This window comes from Calidris pugnax, unplaced genomic scaffold (genome assembly GCF_001431845.1).
Source record: "Calidris pugnax isolate Ruff unplaced genomic scaffold, ASM143184v1 scaffold91, whole genome shotgun sequence".
Classification (NCBI taxonomy): Eukaryota; Metazoa; Chordata; class Aves; order Charadriiformes; family Scolopacidae; genus Calidris; species Calidris pugnax.
This window is the reverse complement of record NW_015090898.1, coordinates 1,471,252-1,479,084: the sequence shown is the minus strand read 5'-3', so window position 1 is coordinate 1,479,084 and position 7,833 is coordinate 1,471,252. Positions and strand designations below refer to the sequence as shown.

Here is a 7,833-nt window from a genome sequence, read left to right as displayed (position 1 = left end):
GGGGGGGGGGGGGGGTGTGCACGTCCGCCCCTGGCAGTGGTGTGTGGCTGGTGCTGTGCACACACGTGTGTGTGTGTGTCGCTCTGTGCCCCCGTGACAAATGGCCAGAGCAGTAAATGACAGCAGAAAGGCCCCGCTGGGGGACCCGCCGGCTGTGGTGCTGAACGTTACTCCACCATCTGTTCAAAACGGTTGAACTCCTGTCCTTCTGCCCGTTTTGAGCAGATCTCCTGCCCTGGCAGCTGGCTGGTGACTGCAGAGAGAGGACACGGGTCTCGTCCCCGACACCACCCTGTCCCCTCTGCTCCAGGGCCTGGGTTCTGTCCTCGGTGTTGGGTCTGTGTCCCTGTGTGAGCTGATGCAGGCAGGACACAGGAACAACCACAAAACCATGGATTAAGGGCAAAGAACCATTTAATGTCAATACCTCATGGATCGGGGAACCTCTGAAGCAGCCCCCAGGCAGAGGCAGGGGACGCAGGCACCATAGAGCAGGAGTCCTTATTAGCAAGAGAGTCATAGAATCACAGAATGGTTTGGGTTGGAAGGGACCTCAAAGATCATCGAGTTCCAACCCCCCTGCCCTGGGCAGGGACACCTCCCACCAGACCAGGTTGCTCAAGGCCCCATCCAGCCTGGCCTTGAACCCCTCCAGGGATGGGGCATCCACAACTTCCCTGGGCAACCTGTTCCAGTGTCTCACCACCCTCAGAGTAAAAAATTCCTCGTTAGCAAGGGAATGAGGGAGCGAGGGAGCTCCCACTTGCTGTTTGGAAGCAAGGATTTTGTATTTCAAGGACTCTGGCAGGCAGAGTTTTCTGCTGGGCTTTGATCTCTCCAACAGCAGGGCAGGAATCTCAGGCGTGTTTGATGAGGTTGGACTAGATGATCTTTAAGGTCCCTTCCAACCTGGATAATTCTATGACTCTAAGGTGCCCCTGAGTCCATCCCAGGCCCATGTTATCTGAGTGCAGATGTTCTACTTGTTGGGCACACAAAACTAAGCAACAATTAGTGTGATAGGTGTGTTTTCCAGCACCCCACATGTGAGTCACTTGAGCATATTTACAGTCCTCCTCACCAACCTTCCCTTTCTTTCCCACAGTCCCCCAGCCCTCGGGGGCAGCTGCCACCTCCCATGGGGTCAGCGATGAGACCCTGAGGATGCTGGTGGTGGCTGTGGGTGTTTCTGCAGCAAAACCCCTTTCCTGCATCCCACCACCCCGCACGGCCAGCAGCACATGGGGGTTTTAAGCACCGAGTTTAGGACCATCCCAGTTCCCGGGGTCAGGGAACCTGGTCCCTGGTGAGACTCCCCCTCCTGAGGCAGTTAAATCAGAACACTGCATCCTGGGCTGTCCTGTGCCCAGCTCCTGTGGGAGACACCGGGATGACTCCAGCAGGACTTTCTGTCTTTAAAATCGATGACTTTCTGAGTTCACTTGAGGCTGGATGCAAACCTGACGAAGCCCCGCGGGGTGCAAGGACTTGTGGATAAACATGGGATGGAGCAGATGGAGAGATGTTCTGCCGCTGTCTGCACTGCTGTAGCTCAGGGTGGGAATACATATGTCCTCCCATTGATTTTTTCTGTCCAAAATGTTTCATCTGGAGTTCACTGGCTAGAATATATAGATGTATATCTGGAGGAGTCTCGTCTGCTTGTTAAAGAGGAGGAAACACGAATCGCTCCTGTGCAGTGCTCTGACTCATGGCCAGGGGAAGAACCAGTCCCCTGTCTCCAAGATGAAAGATTATTTGTAATAATATTAATAAGCAAACTGGAAACGAGCCTCTCCCAGCCTTAATGAAATGTCCATCGACTCTGGGTCTGACCCTGGACTCGGGGTCCCCCAGCCCAGCTCCCCCTCCCCAGGTCCCCCAGCTACAGTGTGAAGATGAGCCCGGCCTGAAGCCTTCTCCTGTGTAAAGCCAGTAAGAAGGCATTTTCTGTCACCCCCCCCCATGTGAGCAGTGGTGCAGAGAAGCTAAAGGTGGGTAAGGACCCCCCACATCCTTGGGAGCAGCAGGGGGAGGGGGGGGGCGGGCGATGCTCAGCGCAGCAGCGATGCCGGACGGCAGGAACCTCTGGAGCAGAGATTTATCCCAAAGCCCGAGGGAACCCTTAGCAGGAGCACAAGAAACCAATCTTTTCGTTTAAACCCTAAAGCTTCACTTTTACGATCATTATTATTTTAAGCTCCCGTAGCTTTTCCTGCATTCATTTCCATCCAGAATGACGAGGGCCGTATCAGCAGAAGGTGACTTAATTGCAGGAACTTTCGCAAAGTGAGGAGTCTCGTTTTCTTTAATCCAGAGCGTTAGCAATTCCCCACATGCTTATGTTCATTTTAAGAATCAATAAAGCACAAACATGTCTAATTACCCTAAAATATTTTGCAAAATCAGAAGTCAGATTAGATTTTGCTTAAGCATCAAATAGAAATTTTAATGTCCGCCAGAATCGATATGTTACCCACGGGTCCTAAGATTTTCACTTACATGCTTGATCATACATTATAATGAAGGTTTGTAATAACATTAAAATCTTCTTGAATGCATTTTCTGTATAATTTACTTTCTTTTTTCCACTCTCCGTACCACAGAGATTCAAATATAATTACTCAGAAAAATAATGCACAGCTGCTTTTCTTGTCCTGCATTCTGAATTTACTTGCTGATGAACATCAGCCTGAAATATTTAATTAAGGTCTTACTAAAAATACTTCAGCTGCATTGTAACTCTTCCAAAAAGGGGGGAGAGCTGCATGGCTGTCCTTACTGCCCTGCGCAGCGAGTGAAGAGGGGCAGGAATTACCTTCCTCTGTCCTTGAAAATAACCTCAGCTGATGCCAGTTTCCAGCCGACACCGTAATTCCCACAGAGCCCCTTCCTTCATGGAGCTGCCCCAATGGTTGGTGTCCCAGGGGGTGACAGGGACAGCCCGGGGCTGGGTGGGATGATGGGTGTGAGGGTGGCTCCTGCCCTGTGCTGTTGATGCCCCAAATGAGCCCAGAATTCCCTTTTCCTGCGGTTTTCCTGCCCTCTCTGTCCCAGGATGCCCCGTGTCGTGGAAGGATGGAGGAAGGAGCTGGGGATGCGCTCCGGTCGGGGCAAACCTCATGTTCTCAGTGTTCTGCCTTATCTCTGGGGGGGTCTCCATGGCCCTTCCCCACCCCTTGCCCCCCACAGAAGGACACGGAGACCTTTTGAGCAGAGCTGCAGTACCAGGGGCATGGGCTGCAGCCAGATTAATGGGTGTTTGCCAACAATCTCCACCAGCCATTGCTTTCCTTGCCCCACCTGCCTTGGTGGCCCTGATGGGGTTTCTTCTCCTCCCTTCACCTCTGTTTGCCCCACGCAAATGAGGAAAGTAATTAAGTCCCTGATTTAGGGTCCTGAAAGCCAGATGCTCTCCCATCCTCCGGCTCCTGGGAACCACCAGCATTCTCCATCCACCCTCCTGGCTCCAGCCGTGCCCCACAGATGTGCCAAAGGTGGAACGAGGAGGAGAAACCCAGTGAAGGTGTGAAGAGAGTGGCTGGAGCACGGAGATCAGGCAGGATTGAGGGTCAGAGTCATCCCTTCCCGGGAGGTTTCCTGGAATGGGACAGCGAGGACACTGCCAAGTGTCCCAGCCCCACGGCAAGAGGGGAGCCCACCCCACACAGGAAACCCAGGGGTCCCCCAGACTCCACTCTGGGTGCTCAGGGGGATCCACCTGACTAATTAAGGTGCAAATTGCAAGCAGTTTGGTTAAATTGTTTGGAGATTCCATTTAGATGGTGTTGCTTGGAAGGAAGGTGAAGTAAACTAAATCAGGTTAGTCCACCTTAATTCTAAACAAAAGTGTCTACAAAGGTATTTAACGCAATTTAGCTAATCAATTTAAAAGTTAATTCAGATTGGTTTTCTTGATATCCTCATGCACACAGACCCTCATTAACTTCAGCAGGACTTGGCCATGGACCAAGCCCCAAAGAGGCTGTGGAGCCCGACCTGTGGGGTTGACTCCAGCCATGCAGTGAGAAGAGCTCTGCTAAAATCCATATATATGGATTTTATATTTATATTTATATTTATACCCATTCACAGAGCATCCAAAGTTGTTGCTTAACCCTCTGTGGTGCTGCAGCTTCTCCAGGGGTTCCCAAGCCCCACAGTGCAGAAGAAGCTGTCTCCTCCCTGGGACAAGCAGAGGGTGACCATCGGTGTCGGCTGGGCACCTCAATTCCTTCAAATAAATCCCGACTGCAATGCAGAATTGCAATTTTTTCCCCTTCTGCCTTAGAAATGGGGTAGGCTCAAGTAGCTCCACGGAGCAGTCTGACAAGCGTGCAGCAGTCAGCTATTATTTCTGCCAATTAAAAACCATATTAACATTTGTAGAGCGCTGTCGCCGAGTCTGTACCGTTCTCTGCTGGGTCTGCTTGACGTATGAGTGAGAACACAGCAGTTCCTTTGCAGACAGATGGAAAATCGCTTTTCTTTCTCATCAATCCTGTTCAGAGAAGTGGGGGCAATAAAAGCTCTGAGCCCCTTCCTGGAAACCCCACCTCTGTAAATCCTGGATGTGCCACTGGTGGGGATAGTGGGGTCCGAGCCTGGTCATCCAGGCAGTGTCTGTCCCCCAGTGTGGAGGAGGAGGAGGAAGAGGAAGAGAAGGAGGAGGGAGAGGACTTTCTCCCTAATCAGAACACCCCCTGCCAAGAGTTTTGCAGGCTGTGACCTTACATCACCCGTGCATCTCTGTCCCTTCGCTGTTCCTTTGCGCTCTCCCACACACACCATTTGCCCCATCATCGTGTCTGAAGGCAACTTGCTGGTGACCTTCCTCAGAAGCAGAGGAGATGGTGGCCCTGCCTGTGTGAACCCCCCCTCTCTCCAGGAGCTTCCAGACCTGACCTGGCTTCAGCCAAGAGGTGGTTCCTGGCCACGCTGGGGAGCTGGGACCTGTTTCGCTGAAGTGCAGGGACGTGGGTCAGGGGGAGTTCACAGCAGGGTCCTCTTCTCTCAAGGACCAGGGACATGGTGCCCGGGGGATGGAGATGCTGCCCCAAGGCAGAGCCCCAGCCCAGCCCCGAGCACTGCTTACGGCACGTCAGAGCCTCTTGCCTCTGTGACCTGCCGATTTTTTTTCCCTTGAATGCTCTGCCTGCTTCTGCTTGACATTATTAATCAGAGAACCATATGGCTCTGCTCAGCGCCTGCCATCCCTTTGGTGTCCCTGTATACGGCATGTGACATAAAAATGCTAATTATTTAAATCCGATACACTTGTTAATAAAGGGACAGTGAATTTAGTTGTGATTGATTTAACCCTTCCTTGTGGATCTTCCTTGCAGGAGGCTGAGCACGACCGAGAGGGAGAGGAGCCTCCCTGCTCCGTGGCTGGTTTCAGCGGCCGTAGGAGAAGCTGGGGCTGGAGGAGAGGTGGGATTTCGGAATATTCCTGTGCTTTGGCTGGGTGGGATGGGCTGTCCCAGGCCTGGCAGGAGTCCCTTTTGGCCAGCTCTACCTAAGGGAACACAAGGTGTCTGAAGTGGCACTGGTCTGTCCTCCACTGGAAGGAGAACTGTTGCGTTGGCCGTGGAGGAGCGTCCCAGCGTCACCCCCTGCCCCCTTCCACCTGCAGAACCTCGTGGGGGGGAGACGGATGAGCAGAGCATCCTTCCCCACCAACACCCCCAGCGGGAGGGCTGCTGGTGGCCACCAGCAAAACCAAGGGGCGATGCCACCCCATCACAGGGCTGTCAACCCAGAGGGTCGCTCCCCGCGTGTCCCCTCGCAGGTCACAGAATCAATCACAGAATCACAGAATCTTCTGGGTTGGAAGGGACCTTAAAGATCATCTTGTCCAACCGTCAACCTAATTTTGACAAAAATAGACACCCGCACAACAAACAAGGAGCATCATCACTAAACCAGCCCTCCCAGCACTACATCAACCTGTCTTTTGAACATCTCCAGGGATGGTGCCTCAACCACCTCCCTGGGCAGCCCATTCCAATGGCTGAGAACCCTTTCAGTGAAAAAATTTTTCCTAATATCCAGCCTGACCCTCCCCTGGCGGAACTTGAGGCCATTTCCTCTTGTCCTGTCGCCTGTCACGTGGGAGAAGAGACCGACCCCCATCTCTCTACGCCCTCCTTTCAGGGAGTTGGAGAGAGCAATAAGGTCTCCCCTCAGTCTCCTCTTCTCCAGGCTGAATAACCCCAGCTCCCTCAGCCTCTCCTCATAAGACTTGTGCTCCAGACCCCTCACCAGCTTTGTTACCCTTCTCTGGACCTGCTCCAGCACCTTGATGTCTTTTTTATGGTCTCCCTGGGAGCCTGGGTCACTCCGAGGTGGTGACAGGGCAGCGGGCGTCAGCCTGTGAAGCCACCAAATGGTGCCACTGTGAGGGGGATGGGACTGTGGCTACTAAAAACCAATGGGGAATACAAAAAATTGCCAATTGATTTCTTCCATCTCGGCCAGAAGGACCTGGCTCTGACCCGTCCGTCACCACCATCGCTCTAAAGTTCTCTGAGCATCACCGGCCGGGAACTCATCAGAGGGTTTCTTTCCAAACGGTGCAAATGAGCCTGAAAAAAAAAGGACTCAACGCAGACCTTTATTTCCAGGTGCTTAATTAATATTATCGAGTCTACGAGCATGAGTCAAACCTGTCCAGTCACGGCTGCTCTTGGGGAGCGGGGGGCCTGTGACTCACCCCTCCTGAACTTTCGCTCCGTGTGAGGTCAGTGCAGCCCAATTAGCACCAAGGGAGTTGTAACCAGCTATTCCAGCCTCATGCACAAAACCATGAACTTTCAGGGCTGAGGCTGCAGACACAAGAGGTTTCTGTCATCACCCTCAATATCCTTCCCAGAAGAAGTGGGAGCAGCAGCCTCAGGAGAGCCTCTGCCCGGCTGTCCTCACCAAGCCCTCCCAGCTCAGGAGATAACCACAAGTTGTGCTGGTTTGCTGTAAAGTGGAGTGACCCTCATTGCCACATCCCTCCTTCCCCTTAATTGCTTCGTCCTCTTCCAACCTCTCAGCTCGTTAAACCCAACGAGTTTTGCTCTGTACATCACAAGCTGCTCCCATTCTTGAGAAGATTCAGCTAAATGCCTTTACTGCTTTTGTATTAGAAATTTATGCAAAATTTATAAACAAAAAAGTCCTGAGCAGAAATCTCACTTTTTTTTTCTTCTAAAAATATTCAGAGCAGGACTTGTGGAACATCAGGAATAATGATTCAAGCCAGCCAGATTTCAACAGCGAGGAAAAAAAAAAGAACCTCTTGAGAGCGGCATATTGAGAAATGGCTACATTAAATATAAAAAAGAAAAAGAGTGTGTAAAGCTTCCTAACTTATTACATTTCCTGCCACACGTCTATCGGATGGGGTGTAAAGAGCCACCAAGTCCTTAGCAAACCCCCCCTTCTCCAACAAAGCCCCTGGGAAGGTCCCGTCCCCGTCCCGCGGTGCCGGCGCAGGGGGTGCACAGTGCCCCCCCCCAGCACCCCTGCCAGTGCCCGAGTCAGCCAGCTCCTCTGCAATTACTATTAATGTGTTAATTAAAATGCATTATTTACCTAAAATATTGCAGTAATGGCTTATTAATTAAATATAAAGTCTCTCAATGGCTCATTATTTTTACCCTGTCCGCAGCGGCTGGAGTGTTTCTCAAATGTTAAAAAGCCTGATTCTGGGTTTTACCTCAGGGTCCGGGTGGGTTCCAAAGGGCAGAGAGTGTGGAGGGGGGAACGGGGCTGCAGCAAAACCCATTCCATCCTCCACAGCCCCGAGACCACACAGCCAGGGGCCAGCGATGTGTGGGGCTG

At 52.0% G+C, this 7,833-nt stretch overlaps 1 long non-coding RNA gene across 1 annotated transcript in view; it reads left to right on the top strand.

Moving 5' to 3' along the window:
- LOC106891758 overlaps positions 1-7,472 on the top strand; it is an 8,549-nt gene extending 1,077 nt beyond the window's left edge. Inside the window, exons 2-3 of the long non-coding RNA XR_001412777.1 lie at positions 5,346-5,433; positions 7,212-7,472. This is a non-coding gene — a long non-coding RNA (uncharacterized LOC106891758). The remainder of the gene's footprint in view (positions 1-5,345; positions 5,434-7,211) is intronic.
- Positions 7,473-7,833: the final 361 nt, after the last annotated feature.